The sequence below is a fragment of the Oryzias latipes genome, chromosome 18 (genome assembly GCF_053564925.1).
Source record: "Oryzias latipes strain Hd-rR chromosome 18, Olatipes_Hd-rR_3.1".
Classification (NCBI taxonomy): Eukaryota; Metazoa; Chordata; class Actinopteri; order Beloniformes; family Adrianichthyidae; genus Oryzias; species Oryzias latipes.
In genome coordinates, this window is record NC_136254.1 from 5263604 (window position 1) to 5283739 (window position 20136).

The 20136-nt window shown below is 43.3% G+C and overlaps 1 protein-coding gene and 1 long non-coding RNA gene across 5 annotated transcripts in view; one reads left to right on the forward strand and one right to left on the reverse strand.

The window, feature by feature from the left end:
* The window catches only part of sorcs2 (sortilin-related VPS10 domain containing receptor 2), a 443700-nt gene that overhangs the window by 81548 nt on the left and 342016 nt on the right, over positions 1–20136 (forward strand). The window lies entirely within an intron of this gene.
* Positions 740–3729, reverse strand: LOC144987344 (uncharacterized). The gene is made up of 5 exons (XR_013651214.1): positions 3671–3729; positions 2140–2317; positions 1902–2049; positions 1632–1741; positions 740–1313 (listed from the first exon to the last, which is right to left on the reverse strand). It is a non-coding gene; the product is annotated as an uncharacterized LOC144987344 (long non-coding RNA).

Here is a 20136-nt window from a genome sequence, read left to right on the forward strand (position 1 = left end):
ATCTCCTTCTGTACATCGCAAAACTGTCTGTGGAAAGAGAAGGAGACACGACTTTTACAGGAGAAGCCAGTCTTTACCCCTTTAAAACCAGAGATTTAGCTTGTGGTTCATGTTCTTGGAATCACCAATCAATTTTGTTCCAATGGATTTATAAGTGAAGAAAAGCAGCTTTTCACTACAACCCTACTGTTGTATTGCTTACACAAGCAACATTTCTCTCTGACGCAGAAAAAAGTGGCTTTAAAGACCCACCTCGCTCAAAATGGTGTTTTTAACATGTTCTTGCGGGATTTTTCTGATACTGCACTGCAAAAATTGACTGTCTAAATACAAGAAATTTAGACTTATTTTTAGATTATATTGTCTTAAAACAAGTGAAATTATCTGCCAGTGGGGTAAGATAATTTCACTTGATAAGATATCTTAAAATAAGAAAAAATATCTTGGCTTTTAGAAAGAGAGAAACAACTCAAAATTAGTAGTAAAATACTCATTTCAAGCACTATTTTTTAGGTAAAAAAGTCTCAAAACTAGTTTATAAATTCTTCTTTGACAGTTGTTTATTACTCACTTTGAGTAAAAAGACCCTAAAACTAGATAACCGTAAGAAGATATGCTTTTAATTCAAGAGTTATTATACTAGAATTAAGACTTATTGCTAGCTGAATTAAAGCTAGTATTGTGTAATTACTAGCTTTTGTAGCTCAAACCAAGACAAGAAAAATACAAGCATACAGGATTAGTATACTTAACAATATTTATTTATATTGCTTTTTTCAAAATTGCTTTGAATACACTGTTAACATAGAATACTTCTGCTTCTACAAATACAAAGAACTGCTTGAAGCATTTCAACATAAAATTTAACATAGGTTTACAGCTAAATCTTAATGAACGCTGATGCAGGCCATACTAGTAAATAATCTGAGGTTAAGAGAAATAAGAAAAAGAGTGTCTCTGGTTAACATCACCAAACAAGGCATTCATTTCTCACCGTGAGAGCTCTACCACTCAGTAAAAACGTTTCACTCTGCCAAAACTTTTTTTATGAACTTGTGGTGTCCCGCTCGTGAATATTGTCCTTCAATATTTCTGTCTGACTGACAAAGTAGGGTTGCCACAAACTTGGGATGGGTAAGATGGAAGGTGTAGTGGTAAGCCAACAGATAAAACAACCTATGGCCAAGATCTTCTTTGGCAAAGGTGGTGATGGGAGTTTCTCCACTTGCCACGAGACAGCAGGACCCATCAAAGAGCAACACCGGGCTGGAGAAAGATCTCTTCTCCAGGTATTTGGCAGGATCATCTGTTGGCTAAAGATAAAAATAATTAGGGTAAAACAGTTTATGTTGTAACTTTTACTAAAAATGTTTTGTTAGTAATAATGAAACATCACTAGGGTCGTATTTGCCATTTTGAAAATTAATATAATTTTTGTAGATGCTTGTATTTAGGCTTTTTAGGTGTCATTAACACCATTTTGCATATGTAGTGGCAGAAAAAAAAACAGAAATAAATGCTGGGATCCTCACATTATTCCTTCCAGTCTCTACCCACAGTTATTACAGACCATCAGAGACAAACAAAAATCAAGCACAAAATCAAAGTTTCAAATGGGAACAAAAACTCACCTCTAGAACATGCAGCAATGCCTCACTAGCATGTGCCAGTTTCTTAAGGGGTGAAGTTGGAGATGGGAAAAGCGTTGGGAGTGCTCTGAAGAGTGCAACGTTGTGTTCAACTAAAATAGAACAATATAATAGAATAACTCAGTTATTAACTTCATTTTCAGCTTAATGTTGAGTTTACATTAAATTGAATATCAGTTTGCATAATAACAACGCAATTCTGACCAACACCTCTGAAAACATTATGCAAAAAAAGACAGTAAAATGAGTTACCTCCACTTAAGTTCATGGGAGGCTTCAACACTTTTTTCCAAACTCTGTAAAACTGCACTAGTGAGCAGAAGTCTTCCCATCTGTCCTGTACTTGACATCTGAATTTGCCGTTTCCCATATCCTGGATCCACCGCAGCTCCTCCATCACCTAAAACACAAGTAACATACAAAAATGCCTCCTTTGTAAAGATGGGCGGTGGGGGGAACAACCAATCAAAAACACAAGTAAATTGCTTACATGATGAAGCTCCTTGAAACATGGATATGCCTCCAGAATCTTTGTAGGTCTATCATCTTCTTTTAGGACATCACTTTCAATGAAGGCTTTTCTTGACTGAAATCCGAGGTCAAGGATCTGGCAGACAGCATCTTGGTTTGGTTTTGGTTCTCTATACATCTATCGAGGCTATCCGTTTCTGCCAAAATGAAAAATAAAAATCAGTGAAGATATCAGACATATTCTGAATTATACAATGGGTTTTAGCCGACATGAACTGTTATACTTCCATTATTTATTAGAGCAACATAAATGAGAAAGCATCTTACACTGCTGTATATAAAAGCTTGTTTACAATGTAAATGTAAACAACAATAGCTGTAATGTCTCAATATCAACAATATCAATGTCACAATATCAATATCCAATGGTATAAGGATAATTAAGGTAGGTCAAAAAAATAAGAAAAGGTAAAGCATTTTAAGTGATCACATAGAGGGCATAATTTTATTCCTGAAGGAAACAGCAAAACAACAACATATTTGCGATCTGAATCAAAGATACGAGTTCTTAGTGTCATAACTTTCTCATAACTTGTCTAATCCAAGTAAGGGAGGTATCATCGCAAAGCTAGTCAGAGAACTACATGAATTAAGGTTGATATCAAATCCATTTTTACTTCATTATCAACAAATAATAAGTAATTACAAATATAACCAAAAAAATTGTACAGTTCAATTAAGCTAAACAGATGCTGTGAGGCAGAGTAAACACTAAAATCTTCTTCATGGCATATATAATGTTTATAAAATGATCCATTTAGCTGACCAAAAAAACCTTTGGAAACAGATATCCTATTTACACTATTTTCCTTTTACATTTTAACTTTTCAAGTTAATAAATAAGAGAGATTCCAGACTCGTTTCCTGGGTTTGAACTATCATGTGGCTCTATGTGTAAAAATACTTTGAAGTACTTTTAAAAGTCATTATTGATTTTTATAAATAAATAAAACAATAATAAAACTGCTGTTTTATTTATTTATTATTTTATACCACAATCCAATAGTATTTCATTAAGCTACGGTTGCTCCTTTATGTTTGTAGACATTGGTTGCAGCCGATCAGTTTACTCAAAACCAGTCACATGACCTCATGTCCCAGCATTCACTTCTTGGACGGAGCCTTGCAAACGGGGGGAACAGCACCTGCTCGCTTTTGATTACTGGTTAAATTTCCGGGAGGTGAAGATAACTACAACAAAAAATATTAGCCTGCATGCATAGTACGCACCGATCTAGTGACGCTCATTCATAAAACGGAGAAAACACTGCAGCCTCGCGTTCCTCTAAATGGTAGAAATTCTGGTGGCTAAGCTAGGTCATACGAACATGCCTAGAAGAGACGGAATGCCGCTCTGCTACTGGCTGCCTCGTCACACTTGTCGACTAGCTTGGATACCTAGCTGTCATTAGGCTTCGGGGAACAATATTTGTTCACATTGAGTGAAGTAATAATATTTACTAAATAAAAATAGTCTCAGAAAAACTTACCGAACAGGCTATCAGAATGGTCTGGTTCAAAGTGGCTGCTGGTTTTCCCTCTCTTTCCAACAATCAGGACAGGCGCAACCAAATGACTTGAGGGGGGTGGGGGTGAGAGGGTTACCGCAAAACATGTACCTTTGTCCACAAAGTTGTATGATGTAATTAGAAGATATTATACACACTACTTTAAAACTCACCTCTATTATTGTTGTATGGTAATACTAGGGAAAATAAATTTTGTGTTATTTATGAAACCCTCCCGTCCCTCCATTCCCTTCTTAGCTGGTATTGACCGCAGGAGGAAAAGGAGTACCGTATGTTCATGTTATTTCAGACTTTGAGATAGTCCAGATTGTTTTTGCACCCGTTTTACCAATGCAGAGCGTATTAAGACTTACAAATCTGATTGAACAGCATCTGAAACGATTTAAGCCATTGTTTCCTTAGAAAACTGTAATTCCTAAGCAACACTGCCTTTGCATCTCCCTGTTAAAATTATTTATCTTGGTTGTTTAGACATATGTGTATTATGTTTGAGTCAAAGCACATTTTTTAAACAATGGTCATCTAAACTAAACTTCAGAAATGTCTGTTAATCACTTGTCAACCATAATCAGCTTTTTGAATGCTGTCAAAATGATATCAGCACAGAGCATCCCATATATTTTTACATGAGAAGGAGTTGGGCCTTGTCTCAGAAATAATTAATTTGGAACACATTACAGGAAAGATTGGAAAGTTTTGTGACAGTTGTGTTCTGTTACTGATTTGCACAAGGGTTATCCCTTTTTCTATCTATCTTAAGGCCCGTACACACCGGGACGAATATTCGCCAGGCGTTATTCGCCAGCGTTTTTTGCCACGTTTTTTGTGTTCACACCCAGGCAATTTTCGCTGACGATGAGTGGAGCGAACATGCAATTTCATTCCCTGACATTAGATGGCGCTTAATGTAAACAGAAATACTCCTGTACACAAGGTGGCACTGCGCAACTTTACGCTTCTTAAAGTCGCTTTTCACTCAGAAGAAGAGAGCAAGTATTTACCCGCTTGTCAGAATCAAACAAAGAAAACATGAATATTTCAAGCACCAGTAGCTCCAACTGGTGCTTGGTTCGGGGATGTTTTAGAATGTCCGTCATTATTGCTTCGCGGCAGTGTAGACGCTACTTGGCGTCTATCTTCTTCGCTGGTATGTGTGCTCAGCAAGGCAGTTTTGTGTTTGAGCGCCCCCAAGTTGTGTTTTACTGTAACTTCAGAAGCTCCAGACACTGTCATGGTGCAGGGTGGCTCGAGAGCCGGTTGGACCCAGACGCAGAGGTGGAGGCATGAGGATCAGAGTCTAGAGGGTTTAATGAACAAACAAAAGGCGCTGCAGAGCAGGATGACAAAACTAAACAAAACTCACTGTGGCGTGGAACAAGAAACGAGGAACATGGCATGACAAGGACAACCAGGACAGGAATAACTAATGGACCAACACTGGAGGAAGGCAGAGACCAGACTTATATACAGACAGGGCAGACAAGACACAGGTGGACACGATCAGGGCTGATGGGGACCAAAGGAAGAAAACTCAAGAAAACAGACAAGACAGGAGACTTTCAAAATAAAACAGGAAACAGAAACAAGACAGAACAAGGACCAAAAACAAGACAAGTTCAAATCATGACAGTACCCCCCCCTCAAGGAACCGCTCCGAGGTTCCAAAAGTCACATGAGGGGGGGGCCCCGGAGGATAAACTTCGACGGGCACAAGAGTCCAGAGGACGGCCGGGGGTCCGCGCCGTCCGGCGAGGCAGGTCCGGAGGACGGCCGGGGGTCCGCGCCGTCCGGCGAGGCAGGTCCGGAGGACGGCCGGGGGTCCGCGCCGTCCGGCGAGGCAGGTCCGGAGGACGGCCGGGGGGCCGAGCGGTCCGGCGAGGCAGGTCCGGAGGACGGCCGGGGGGCCGAGCGGTCCGGCGAGGCAGGTCCGGAGGACGGCCGGGGGGCCGAGCGGTCCGGCGAGGCAGGTCCGGCATGAGATGCGTGGAGGGGTCGTCAGGCTTGGAGGCGTCGTCAGGCGTGGTGGCGTCGTCAGGCGTGGTGGAGTCGTCAGGCGTGGTGGAGTCGTCAGGCGTGGTGGAGTCGTCAGGCGTGGTGGAGTCGTCAGGCGTGGTGGAGTCGTCAGGCGTGGTGGAGTCGTCAGGCGTGGAGTCAGGCATGGAGTCGGGCCAGCAGTCAGGCTCTGGCGGGTCGGGCCAGCAGTCACTGGGGACCCGTCGGGGCGCAGGCGGCACCCCCCTGGGAGCCGGGACGGGTCGGGGCGCAGGCGGCACCCCCCTGGGAGCCGGGATGGGTCGGGGCGCAGGCGGCACCCCCCTGGGAGCAGGAACGGGTCGGGGCGCAGGCGGCACCCCCCTGGGAGCAGGAACGGGTCGGGGTGCGTCCGGGACCACCACTGGACATGGCTGTGGTGCGTCCGGGACCACCACTGGGGGAGGTTGTGGTGCATCCGGGACCACCACTGAACGTGGCTGTGGTGCATCCCGGACCACCACTGAACGTGACTGTGGGGGACGGCGGGGACGACGGCGACCCCCCCTCATGGCGAGACGGCTCCCAGTGTAGTCCTGCTCTGCTGGGTCCAGTAAATTTGGTTGGTCCATTCTGTCATGGTGCAGGGTGGCTCGAGAGCCGGTTGGACCCAGACGCAGAGGTGGAGGCATGAGGATCAGAGTCTAGAGGGTTTAATGAACAAACAAAAGGCGCTGCAGAGCAGGATGACAAAACTAAACAAAACTCACTGTGGCGTGGAACAAGAAACGAGGAACATGGCATGACAAGGACAACCAGGACAGGAATAACTAATGGACCAACACTGGAGGAAGAAAGAGACCAGACTTATATACAGACAGGGCAGACAAGACACAGGTGGACACGATCAGGGCTGATGGGGACCAAAGGAAGAAAACTCAAGAAAACAGACAAGACAGGAGACTTTCAAAATAAAACAGGAAACAGAAACAAGACAGAACAAGGACCAAAAACAAGACAAGTTCAAATCATGACAGACACGTGAGCAAAAGCGCCATTCTCATTGGTCGAGTAGATTTCGACGCGACGCGTCGAAAAAAAAAAACGAACCCGAGGCGTTTTTTTTTTTTGACGCTTTAACGCCTGGCGTTTTTTCGCGTCGGTGTGCACACTCTCGTTGGTGCCCTTTGTTTAGTCACGAGGCGTTAAACGTCGGCGAAAATCGCCGGCGAAATTCGTCCCGGTGTGAACTGGCCTCTAGATGACCCCCCCCCCCCTCCCATTGACATGTTCTCCCTACCATGACAAAGGTGGAAAGATTTCATGTTATCCATGGACACCAGTGAAGATCAAAAATCATTGAAGAAAAAAGGTTCAGAGCACCGTCTAGTGGGTCTAGATGACCCAACTCCTAATGTTAAAGTGCCTAGGATAGCACACGGGTTACCGAACAGGTATAGCAATATTACTTTTCTTAACAGCTTTGTTGCCGTTGCAGTGTTCAAGTCCACATGTTACTAGGTCTTGAAACAAGTCTTTACAGCTAAAAGTGGTCACAAAATAAAAATTCAAGCCTCTGCGAGTAATTTATCTTGTTGTACATGTAAAATGACTAATTTTAGCCTTTATAAAACTAAGTAAGAAATAAAAGACTAATAATCTTGTAACAAGATTAATAATCTAATGAATTCTTCTCTTGCATAGTAAATTATTCTTAAAACAAGTTTTAAATGATTATTGGACTAAATTTAAGATTAAAATTCTAGGTTAGAAACTTCATTTTTGCAGTGTGGAGCACCTTTTTTAAATGAAAATTAAACTTAAAATAGAATTTTTGAGTATTTCTTTATTTAAATGAATGTGAATCAGGATCAGATAAAAATTGGATGTATAGAAGCTCCCTGCTGGATGCATCTCTGGTGCGTCCACTTGTAGAAGGCTAGGTCCTCGTCTGGGCTGGAATCTGGCTCCAAACTGTACGGCTGGATACCTCCAACCGGTCTAGCCCTTTTGTAGCTCTGCTAATGTTTGGTTGGGGGTGTGAAGGACTGTAAGCTAGCAGGAGAGTGTGTAAACAGAGAGCTCTCAGTTATGGATGATGAGAAATAGGGGCGGGCTTACTCCGCACTTACGGACCGGCACAGAACTCAGAAGGGAATTTCTACTAAACTGTCGCTCTGCAGAAACTATGTCCTAGAGAACGACTCTTTTTTGGGTACAATCATGGTTAAAAGACCACTGGGGGAACGCGTTGAAAGTAGATCAGAAGGTGATTGGAGTGGAACTGTAAATAGGGCTGCTTAACATCGGAAAGCCACTTCTCTCTGCTTCAGAATCCATGTGAATTACATTGATTGCCTAACTGGTCAAAGAGTTACAGTTGTTCGAAGAGTGCGTATGTGATGGCAGCATACACTTCCACACCCTAAAAAAAAATGGCGGTAATCTCCCATGGAACGCGCACTAACTTTTTTATTCTTATATTAAGGCGTTAATAATTTCAGACTCTTTTTTTTTTTTAAATAAATTCACACAGCTTATTGATTACATTTGTGAGAATTTCGCACACAGTTTGACCAATTGTAATCCATGCAATATGCGCAAAATGTACAAAGTGGCTGTGCATGTGACATGGCCTTCAGTAAAATGAAGCTTCCAAAGAGAGAAAATATGGATTTACTTATTGTTAAATTGCTTTGCTTTTGTTAGGTTTTCATTTGTTAAACTTATTTGTGCACTTTGTTGTTTTTTTCCCACTGAGGGATCAAGTTTTGTGTTTTATCTGTGGCCTTTGTTAAATGTTTTGGGTTTCCCCCTGTGATTGTCAGGTGGTCTGATCCGCCACTATACACAGGATGTTCCCCTGTTGCGTCTTTTAGTTAGATCCATTTTTCTCTGTTACTTGGTCTTTTCAGTTGGTTAAGTTAAAGTTAAGGTTGTTGCCTAAAGTTAATTTGGTTTTTGATGACCTCTTTTGGGGGCCCAGTTTGTAAATGATCGACTTTTTTACAGAAAAATGTAAACCTGCTGACTTTTCTGATGTCTGCTCGGTCTCTCACAGCGTGTTTTTGGGGGTTGGCAGCGACAGCTCCGACATTAAAGGGTTAAAACAGCCTTGTGAACACGAGCTCTGTGGAATGGCTTAAAAGAAACAAGAAAAAGGAGTCAAGACGTCACTCAACAGACTGTAGCATACAGAGAAAAACTAGCACTATGATGCATTTGTGGTTTATATTTGGTGGTATTGAGCAGGTGAAGCATTAGTGAGATTAAATGTGATTGATTGGAGGAGAGGGTGAGTAAATATCTACAGCATTAGCAGTAAATTAAACGGAGTGATTAAAGCAAAAAGCTGGAGCTAGAGGTGTTTCTGCAAACCGTGAAAAGCATTGTTCTACTGACATGATGCTGTTTCCATTACAATTACACGTGGTTTAAGGTAAAATTATTACACTGATCGAGCTCCAGAAACATTGTTCTTTGGAACATTTTCCTGTTGGTGAAGCAGAGAATGTACTCTGGGCTGTTTAAAGCGATGGAGGTCAGTCTGGGCAACAGTGGCACAGTTAGGAGGGGATTGCCGACTGCATCAACCATCTGTGATGCTGTCAGCCACAACTCACAGCCAGAGGACGATGACAAACAATAAACATGACGTAGCGCCGTCATCAATCAGGAGAGGCGCCGTCATGTCATGTGACTGACAAAAGCTAGTCAATGATCCCCTTGGATTCAAAACGGCAGGACCTAAGCCGCAGAAACGGCGGCTGTTCAGAGAAGAAGCAGGAGGGCACTTTGAAGAACCCGAAAGTGATCAGACACTTTTAAAGCAGAGCAGAATGATAAAAAGAGCGGGGCAATTTATCACCATTTTCCTCCGAGATAGTCTCTCCTAACTCTTAATGAGCTCAGTGTCTCTTCTCTTCCCGATTTTCCCTCAGTCCTCTGCGCTGCCTCCTCTTTCATTGAATCTGTTTTTGATTTGTTCTGTTGTGCTTTGCATCGATGCGGCTGCTGTAGTGATTACAGGCGTCCTTTCTGCTGTAGCACCAGCAATTACAGAGCAGCGGGCAGTCGGCCCGTTCACCAACAGGTCTGAGGGATGAAGTGTCCGGATTATTACTGCGTAAAGCAAACCACAGGTTCTCACTGCAGGATGAAAGGATGAGTCAACTTTCCAAAAACTCCTTCTGGGTTTTTAAAGTGTCATCCTAATGACATTCATTCAAGGCTTATGACACGACTAAAAATACAGACTTATTAAAAAGTTTTCAATTACAACCTTTCTTTTCTTTTAATGTTTAAATGTTTTATATTTTCTGAGGATAATGTCTTCAGGTTTAATGAAGGTTTCACATCTGATCCTTTCCTGTTTTTTAGGGGGAAAGTGGTATTAGAAACATATCTTTTTTTTCGATGCACTGATGCAGAATGAACCACGATTTCAAAGAAAATTAATAGAGTATTTTTTTTATTTTGTTGAGTGTTTTTTTTTTTTAAAGAAGATAAATCTTGTGTTTTAGTTGGCCATATTATCCTGATGCACCAATATAACCAAAGGCAACAGTTTAATCAAACATGTACTTCTTCTTTTAGGCAGGTATATAAATGAATGCTACTAGGTCAGTTTACCCAGAACCACCAGGGGCTTGCAACACCACAAACACACATTACTACTGTCTGGTTTGACGTTTTAAGTTGTTTTTTTTGTTATTTTACTTCTCAGGTAAATCTAGTCCTCATCACAACCTTTTTTAAAGGGTACATTTTTGTTTACAGCCTAACTTTAGGTTATGGTTGACCTTTTTTTCACTTGAATGAGGCTGATTGATGGTAAAGTGTGTAACCCGTAGGTGTCACAAGTGTCATCTCTGCACAGATGAATTCACAATAAATGCTTTCCACGCGTCAGGAGCGTCCAGTTTTAATGTCAATGTACAGACACTATCAGAGGTCCTGAGTACTTCAATTATTTTTCTATCAGACACTGGTTTGTTTTTGTTAAACGTACCGACATGTTTTGGTGGAAGACCTTCCGCCTTCGTCAGGGTGGTGGTGATGTGACGTCTTTAAAAATGGTGATGTGACGTCTTTAAAAACAGTTGGTTGTGACTGAGGCGGAGTCACCTGTCAAACTTTGACAAGTGACTCCGCCCCCTTGATGTCCGTTTTTTGCTGGAGGATGTTGCTTCAGGTATGAGAGAGCAGGAAGGCCCCCTCATCCCTGTTCATTGAAGTATGGGCTCGCTTTCGTATCTCCACCACCTCCATGATCCATCTGCGGTGTCTGTTGTCTTCAGTGCGGAGGACTTTGGCCTTTTCCAAGTCCATGATGTGGTTTTCTTGTTATGGCTGATTTCATATTTTCTTGTACTGCCTGTTGTCGTCTTGCTCTTGTTAGTATTTTATTTGTTTCCTTTTCGCATTCTTTTTGATGTTCTGTTTTTCTTGTGATGAAAGTGCTTCCTGTTTCTCCGATGTATGTTTTGTTATCAGAGGTCCTGCAGACAATCTGAGCCAAAGTTGTTATGCGGCAGCAGGACAATTCAAGTGTCACGGGGTAATTCAGGTGACGCATCGTGGCGTGATTTTTTCAGAGTTCAAATATCTAAACTTTGGCGTCCAACTTGTGTCGAGTCAACCAAACAGGAACTCATCTTTGGTCTGGGACCTGTTGATGACGCGATCAACAAGTGGGGTCCAAAACCGACATGGAGGAGAATCTGATCATACTGTTCGTCTTTATGATTCATTCATTCTTCCATCTTCTAATCCGTTTATTCCTTTTCGCGGTCATGGGGCTGCTGGAGCCTATCCCGGCCACTTGTGGGCGAAGGCTGGGGTCCCTCTGTGCAGATCGCCAGACTGTCGCAGGGCCACAATCACACACCCAGCGGGACTGTCAGGTTGAGTGTGTAAGAATAAAATATGTCCAACACAAGAGGCCCTCAGCTCTCATCTGTTTGCCTAGCTGTTGGACAGGACAAGTTAAAAAAAAAAAAAAAAAAAAAAAAAGGTTGAGTGTGTAAGTAGTAAACTTGTCGTGTGTCCAGAGAGAGGAGGCGGTTTTGTTTGGTAAGCAGCTTCACACCACAAAAACCATCAGAGGCTTTTTAGACAACAAATCTGCTGGTCACATGACCAGTCGGTCACGTGACCTCATCCAGCATCCATCTGCAACTGGTTAAGAAATGCTGATGTGCAGAGTTGTGAGACGGGATGATTGACATTGTTGGGTGAGGATTGAAACCGCCTTGTAAACTCTGGTCATATCCATTCAGCGAGTTTGCTTTTGCCTCTATATAAAGAAAATGATGTGACATAAATCTTTCAGACTTCTTATCCTCAAAGGTCGCCGTCACTGTAACGTCAACATTCCTGTACACGCCATGGTTTCTGAGCTACTTAAAGGGTTCCAGTGTTTCACGCCATTGTTCGTTGCCTTTAAAGTAGCCAACGCGTGTCATCTGAGTGCCAGACGTGTGAGCGGTGTCACTGTGATTTCACAGTCCGCTGGGTTCGAACAGCCCCCACGTCTGTTAAATCGTTTCCCAATGAATTGTGCAGCATATCCCAATCTTCAAAAAGGCTCCTTTGATGCACTCATTAAAACCTCTGTAATGACAAACGCAGCAAGATCCCCCGGGGCCCTTCTTTGCTTGGTGTGCACCTTGCCAGCCTGCCTTTCTCATATCAAACTGTTTTTTATGTAATCAAGCAGTAATTACACTATAAATAGCCATAAAAGCTGCATCCATATCCACAATGAGCCCCGTCAGCGTCCTGCAGTAGAGAGTAGTTATTAGTTGATTGGTGGGCTGTCAGCTTTGCTTCCTCTCAGAGCGGCTCTGAAGGCTCTGATTGGCTGTTATGGTGACACAAGGTGACAAAGGGTTGATGGGTGCTGTGGGAGGAGAGGAGGCAGGCATTTGCACTCTGGGCTGTGGGCTAAGGTTCCAAAAATAGCTTGCGGCTGTGACAGGACAATGACGGGTCTGTGTGAGTGTGTCCAAGTGTGTGTGTGGGAAATTTTGCATCCTGTGAAATCTTAATAACAGCAGCACAGGCAGACCTGCCCTATCATTAGAAATCTCAGCAGTCACAAGGGCTCACTAAATAATAACAGGGGCATGAGTGGGAGTGGGCAGATGTGAGTGTCTTTTTGGGCTGCGAGATGCACACAGGCAAAGATGAGGAAAAGGCAGACCAGCAGGAACACCAGGAAACCCTAAAGCTACGTTCACACCGAGCTCAAAAATGCGCCATTTAGGCGCCGCTTCCAATGAAAAGTTCGTGTTAATGAACATTTCAGGCTTTTGCGTTTAAAACTCTCGCATGCACATGTCCCTATGCAAGTTTTGCATGTGTCAAAAGTTAAATCGCCTCAAATCTGACCAATCAGGGACCTTGATTTGATAGAAATGTTTGGGTATTGTCTTTTTAAAAAGCCCCACAGTTTGAAAATTGATCATGCGGGAAAAATGAACAATAGCAGTTTGTGGCCAGCTGGAATTATGGACGCCACGTCTTTTATATATTGGAATAGAGCTGTGAAAGAAAAAGCCTTACAGCTAGATTCCCAAGATTTGCACCGCTTTGGCCTTTTGCACCAAACCTCCTCAAACTGCGAGTACATGCACCAATACCGGGTCGTGTCAGACCAGTGTGAACACGATATGCTTAAAGCGCTTTCAAAAAACCAAGTTCAGCAGGTACTTGAACGGGCCACACCACCCAGTGTATACGTAGCATCATGCTACATTCACACCAGCATTGGAATCGTGTATTCTAGCAATCGCTACCAATGTAAATGCCGGCAAATAGAATAGATTAGAAAATCTTTATTTATATAGTACTTTTCCCAGAACGAATCACAAAGTGCTTTACAAAAGGAGCATAAAATATATACACTAAACATACACTATACATATACTAAAATACAATACTACGCTGGCTACGCAAGTTACTTTGACTGTTTTCAGGCTCTACATTTAAAACAGGTCACAATTTAACGCACGTTTAATGCTTTAACCAGCAGAACTTTGACCAATCAAAGACGTGTATTTGGTAGAATGGATGGCCTTCAGGACAATTTTTATTAGTGGTTTGTGTCCGAATGGAATTCTATGACACCAAGTCTTCTAAATATCGGAATTGAGATGCAAAGGAAAAGCCGAATGAAAGGTTTACTGTACATCACTTTGACATTTAGGTTGCCGTGGGCAACCTAGGTGGCCGTGGTGCAGCGTTAGGGCAGTCGACCCGTGATCGTAAGATTGCAGGTTCGATTCCTGCCTTGCACGCCCATGAGTCGATGTGTCCTTGGGCAAGACATTGAACCCCACCTTGCCTCTGGTGGGAGGTTGGCGCCAGTGTTCGGCAGTGGAGCCGCCACCAGTGTGTGAATGTGTGTGTGTGACTGGGTGGATGGGTCTGTGACTGTAAAGCGAACTGGGCCTTGTAGGTGGAAAAGCGCTATATAAGTATACGCCATTTACTATTTACCATTTCCATTTCACACTGCAAGTACATGATCGGGTAGCGACAAACCAGTGTGAAAACCATATGTTGGAAGCGTGTTAAAAAACCCACGTTTAGTGTGTTCTTAAACGCTCCACACATGCCTGGTATTTACATAGCCAAAGAGGCTTTCTCTCTGTTCTCTTTGTTCAAAATCCAATTTTTAAAAGGCGTTATCATGCAGGGGCAATCAGAGAATGACACAGAAACACATTCCCTCCTCGCTGTATCGGTACAAGGCCCTAAACGTTGGCGGGGCGTCACCGGTCGATGATGAAAACTCTTCCTGGGTGTGAGCTGCTGCAGAGAGCATCGACAAATCTGTGATTGATTTCCTCACCTGCCTGTGGGGACGGACGCTGGGGGGCAGGCACACGATGAAGAGAGGGGGGGCAGGAATAAAGAAGGTTGGGAGGTCGGATGAGGTGGAGGGAATCAGAGCGGGAATAATGAAAGGGCGGCAGGCCAAAGGGGTGTGTCACTGCTGCTCCTGCAGACGAAATAAATTAGAAGCACGGTCAGGTCACACAAAATTTTGGAAAAAAAACCCAAAACATTTTGTTTTCTAACTTACAAGAAAAGAAAAAGTTAATAGTTGCAAAATAATTAAAGAAAAACTAGATTTTTTTTCTTAAAATGAGAATTCTTGGTAAATTGGCAAATTTTCAAATTTTTTCCATATTTTTATAAAGGCTGTTTTTGCAGTGCAGTTCGTCGGACCCGCCGTTCAGCTCAGACATGTTTATGAAAGAGCTGCTCTCATAGGAGAAAGATTAATAAAGACATTATTAAATCAATAAAGCTGCCGCATGCTATTCTGCTCAGGCACATTTTTCTTGTTACATTTATGGACAGTATTCTACAGCAGCGGGAAGAAATGAAAAAAGCCCGTTTTTAATCCACAAACCAGCAAACATTAAGCTTTCACCAGAACGTCTCTCATGATTAAAAACCGGAGATTGCCGGCAGGCGCCTGAGAAATCACCTTTGACTCCGACAGACCGACTCACTTCATTGCTTATTTTCATGCCGTTCGTCTCCACTTTTAACCACTCCTGAAGTAACTGACAGATAACAAAAGCCGTGTTTGGGGATGGGTGTTGCTGAGCCACACCCTGATTTCCAGCCTGAGTCATTTGGAAGGGTAAAGTGGAGGATGGGTCCTGTGGGAGCCAAAGAATAGCGGCGTGCTCTGGCTCCGCTGTAAATCATTCATGGTGCTCTTGTCACCAGGACAGCAGATCAGGTCAGATTCTGACGAGTTGACATCACCCCCGGCTGCCCTCACCTAACAGCCGCGGCTGCCAGCTGCACTCAAGGGAGAGCTAAAATAGCTGAGTTCCACATTGTGATCAGAGCGAAGAGAGACTGAGGGGTGGGGGGGGGGGGGGGTGGGGGTTCATGAATGTCTAAGCATCCTTTTGTGTCTGCTGTGAGACGCACAAAATGATGACATTTAAAGAGAAGGAATGTTCTCCAGGTGTGGTTTAGTGAAATAATGTGACTCTATTCTCACTTTTTTTTCTTTCTGGACACAAATCTCAACAGTTCTTGACTGCGACCTGTCCTTTTGCTGCTTGTTGGTTCAATGCTGCTGTTCTTACAGCTACAGCAGGCAAAGTCGCAGCTTTGTTTTCCCCGTTTTTGCAGCTAAAACCTTCACACGTGTGAAGCTCTGAAGGAGCTCAGACAGGGAAAAAAAGGCTCATCTCACTTCTGCATGATGACTTTGGGTTTGTCTTATAGAATATTACACAACTACACGAAGAAATAATATGACAAAAGGAAGTATGTGGTGTTTTTAGAACATATCTGTGTGAGAGACAGACAGCCCTGTGTGTCCAAGTTCTGCTTCTGGGGCAGTTTACAAAAATGTCTTCAGAATGCTCTCTGAATATTAAGAACTACAGGTTTTCAGGCAAAGCCTCATGGCCCATGCAAGAAATAAATCTTGATGTCAAGACTGTTCTTAGATTTCTGTGCAGACAGAAATGCAAAACCACATTCTCTGTTAAGGTCGCTGGTGAAGGTTCACTAAGTCCAGCCGTTTGGCGGTCAAAGCTTCAGAGTTTCATCAGAAGCACCGTGGACGTCGTGTTTAGCTGCAATCACAGCGCCCTCGGCCCCACGCCAAAACACGTCTAAACGACCATTTGCAAAGAAAAATATCTAGATTTGTTTCTATTTTGGGCTTCGGCGTTCAAATATTACATAGCTATGCAGGTTTTATGAATCTGACTACAAAACGCAGGCCCACTGAACACACATTGACAGTTAAACCAATTAAACTTTGACCAATCAGAGACTCGGATCCGGTAGTGGCGTATGGATGGCGTCCCTTTTAATTCACAGAAGAACCAACCGTTTGAAAATTAATTATGAGGGAGAAATAAACAATAATTGGGGTTTGTGCTCTTGTTTCATCCTCATCACTACATGGAGGCTGATGACGCCATCCTGCTCAGCACATCCCTTATCCAGCTAAAAACGCTCTGGGCATTTACAGTGAAGAAGCAAAGAAGTATGGTCTCCAGGTGAACTGGACAAAAATCTAATTCATGCAAGTTGGTGATGGCCCAGACCCACCCCCCTCCAGCTTGGCAACAATCTCATCGAGCCTGTGAAGAGCTTTGCAAACCTGTGTGCATACCTTTGTGCATACCTGTGTGCATACCAAAGAGACGGCTAACGGTGACCTAAAACCAGAGATCGCCCGCAGAAGGGCACTGGCAGCATCAGCTCTGCAGTCTCTCAAAAACCCACTGTGGCGTCATCAAAATACCAAGACAAAGCTCCGGTTCTACAACTTAGCTGTACTCTCCATCCTGCTTTATGGTTCGGAGACATGGCCTTCAAATAAGAGTGTCAGGTTGTGAATAAGCTGGACCCAAATGCAAACACGGATAAGGTTAGAAGATGAGCAGTTTATTGAAAGAAGAAATGGGATCTTCAGGAGAGGCAACTGGCAGTAGATCCAGAGATGTTCCATGAAGGTGTTGAGGGGTTGAATCCAGAAGGAATCAGACGAGGCTTGACTTAGCTTGGTTTGGGCTTGCTTTGCTTGGCTTGGCTTGGAGTAGCTTTGCTGGGTTTTGCAAGGCTTGGTTTGGTTTTACTTGGCTTGGTTTGGTTTTGCTTGGCTTGGTTTGGTTTTGCGAGGCTTGGTTTGGTTTTACTTGGCTTGGTTTGGTTTTACTTGGCTTGGTTTGGTTTTACTTGGCTTGGTTTGGTTTTGCTTGGCTTGGCTTCAACCAGCAGAGATCGGTGATTTCTTTCATAGAGAAAGCAGACGGACCGACAAAGGCTGGGGGGCGTGATGGACTAATAAAGGCAGTCTAATTGGATGCAGAAACAGGTGCGAGTGACTAGAACCTCAGGCAGGTGTGCGAGGACGACCTCAACAGCTGACAAAGAGCTTCGCTGCAAGAATAGATGGCTTCGGCAGCCGGGCTCTCAGGACCATTGAGAACATCAAGTGGCTCCAACGCGTCTCTAACAGACCCTTAAGAGCCTGAACCTGCCAGCCCCAAGCCTCCTGCCTTGTTGCACATCGCCGCACCAGATGGTTCGTCCACGGTTTCCATCTTCCCTCTTACCGTCCATCTTTTACAACTTTCGGAAATGTCTTTCAAACATCTTTGTCTCATTTAGTTTGATCATAAAGTCCAAAATCTGAACTGTGACTGAAGTTCAGATAAATAGCGAGCCTCTCATTATCTGCGTTTATTGATGTTTTCAGGATAGAAACTGTCGAAAGATTGAAAGAAAATTACATTCGTCCAATTCCAGCCTCCCAGCTGCTTAGAATCATCTGTCAAAACCGTGTAAGCTATTGACATGAAAGATTGACCAGTTTATTAGTTTACTAAAAAATATGAAAAATCTAACATTAGGCGGCAGAAGTTGTTGGTAATGTGTTTTAATAGGGGTTCTGAGGTTCAATCTCAGCTGCCTTTTCTCTATTGTTGACCTTTAAAGCTCAGAAGTTGGTTCTAATTAAAGTCTCACCCTCTGATACTTCCCATTATTCTATATTTCTCGTATTGTTATGCGCCCTTCGTCCTCCCCAGCCATTGTGAGGAATTCACTCTGATTGTCACACCTTGTTTTTCAGACACACAATTGAAGGTTGCACTCTATTTTCCGGCCACAAAAGGCTGCACGTGCCGAGCGCGTTTTGTGTACGGCTGGCGTGATGTGTTTGTTAGCTGGGATAACCTTCAGCTGCTGCTCAGCCAATTGGAACAGACTGGATGTGGTGGCTGGCTTCATTCTGGTAGGCTTTTCCTCTTCTCTTCCGTTCTTAAATGTTTGTGTGTGTGTGTGTGTGTGTGTGTGTGTGTGTGTGTGTGTGTGTGTGTGTGTGCGTGCATGTGGAGGTAGCTTTTGTTAGGTTTTGATCAAAACACAGGCCAACTCTTTCAGGTTGCTTTAATTCGCCCACACTCAAGCCCTGTACCGGAGTACCGCTGCTTTCAAGGTCGTGAAACCCGCATGTAAACCTGAGTGATGGAAATAAGAGATCAATGCAGCAGGAGAAGACTGAGGGAGTTTCTTTATTGTTCTGCTAATGCAGGGAGGAAGTGTGCAAACCCAGACGGGCCGTGGCGGCTGCAGTCTGCTTAAAGATGACCTTTTCAGACATGCATGGATGCATATTCGGCACACACGCAGACACACAAGCTGCATGCTGAACAAATACTCTTAAACCATGAAACCGCAGCTTAAGCTTGTTCTTTCTTAGTATTAGAAGCCTTTCTGCTTTACAAAAAAGACCAAATTTAATCACTGTAAAGTCACAAGACTAAACAGATTATTCACAGGCCTTCCAGCCAGCTTCTATTAAATCAGTACAATTACAAATTTATTGTTTGAATTCTCAGATTTGTACAGAAAACACACATTTATTCCAGCACTAGAGAGGAGATGTTCACAAGAAGAGCAGCAAAAATCAACCGGCTGTTTTAGGCCTGTTCCTTTAGTCAACAGAGATTCTTCTGATTGACGAGAACCACAACAAACCTTACTGCAAATCCAAGAGAAACACACAGGCAGGTTTACTTTACACTGTCCAGATGTGTCAGGGCTTCTTTATTTTCACTCCAGTTTCCTTTCAGATAAGGTGAACCCATAATTGAGTTTGAGATTTGGTCTAATTGGGAACAGGTTAAATGGTAAATGATGTACACAGCACTTTACCTTCTTAGAAGCCCAAGGTGCTTTACAGTCCCAGTCACCTATGCACACAGGGATTCAGGCCTTGAGGACCTGTGTTTCAGCAGATATACTCATGACTAATTACCTGGTTCAGGTGTGCCCAGCCAATTAGAATAAGCTAGAGCAGGATAGGTTGTATAACATGCAGGGATGTTGAGTCCTGATGGCGGCTCTGCTGCCCAACAGCGATGTCAACCAATGATGGAAATAGAATATGTTGTATGAGGGATGGAAGGGGGATAAAAGACTTTGGAAGGGTGGCAGATGAGAACAACAGAGTGGAAGGCCTTTACAAATATTAAAACTGCATTTCTTTTAGCTGAGGTGCTATTAAAAGTATTGCTTTGGTTATTTTTGCTATACCCAAAGAAGCTTGTATTGATGATTTTGTAGTCTTTCTCAATAATTATATGAATATAGACTTAAAAATTTGAGGGCAAAAATATTTGCTGTGGGGGCTGCTGCCCCCTGACCCCCCTAGCTCCCCTAGCTCCGCCCCTGGCACCAACCTATGACTACCAGGAGCAATCTAGGGTTTATTGTCTTGCCCAAGGACTCTTTAACACAGTCAAGGTGGAAACCACACTTGTGATATACCAGTCACAGGTGTACCGACCACGGCCACCCCATCATATTAGAGACCAACCAAAGGAAACTGCGCTTCTATAAGAACTCCATGTTCTGGACCATGGTTCCCCTCTGGTCATTGCTTAAAACAT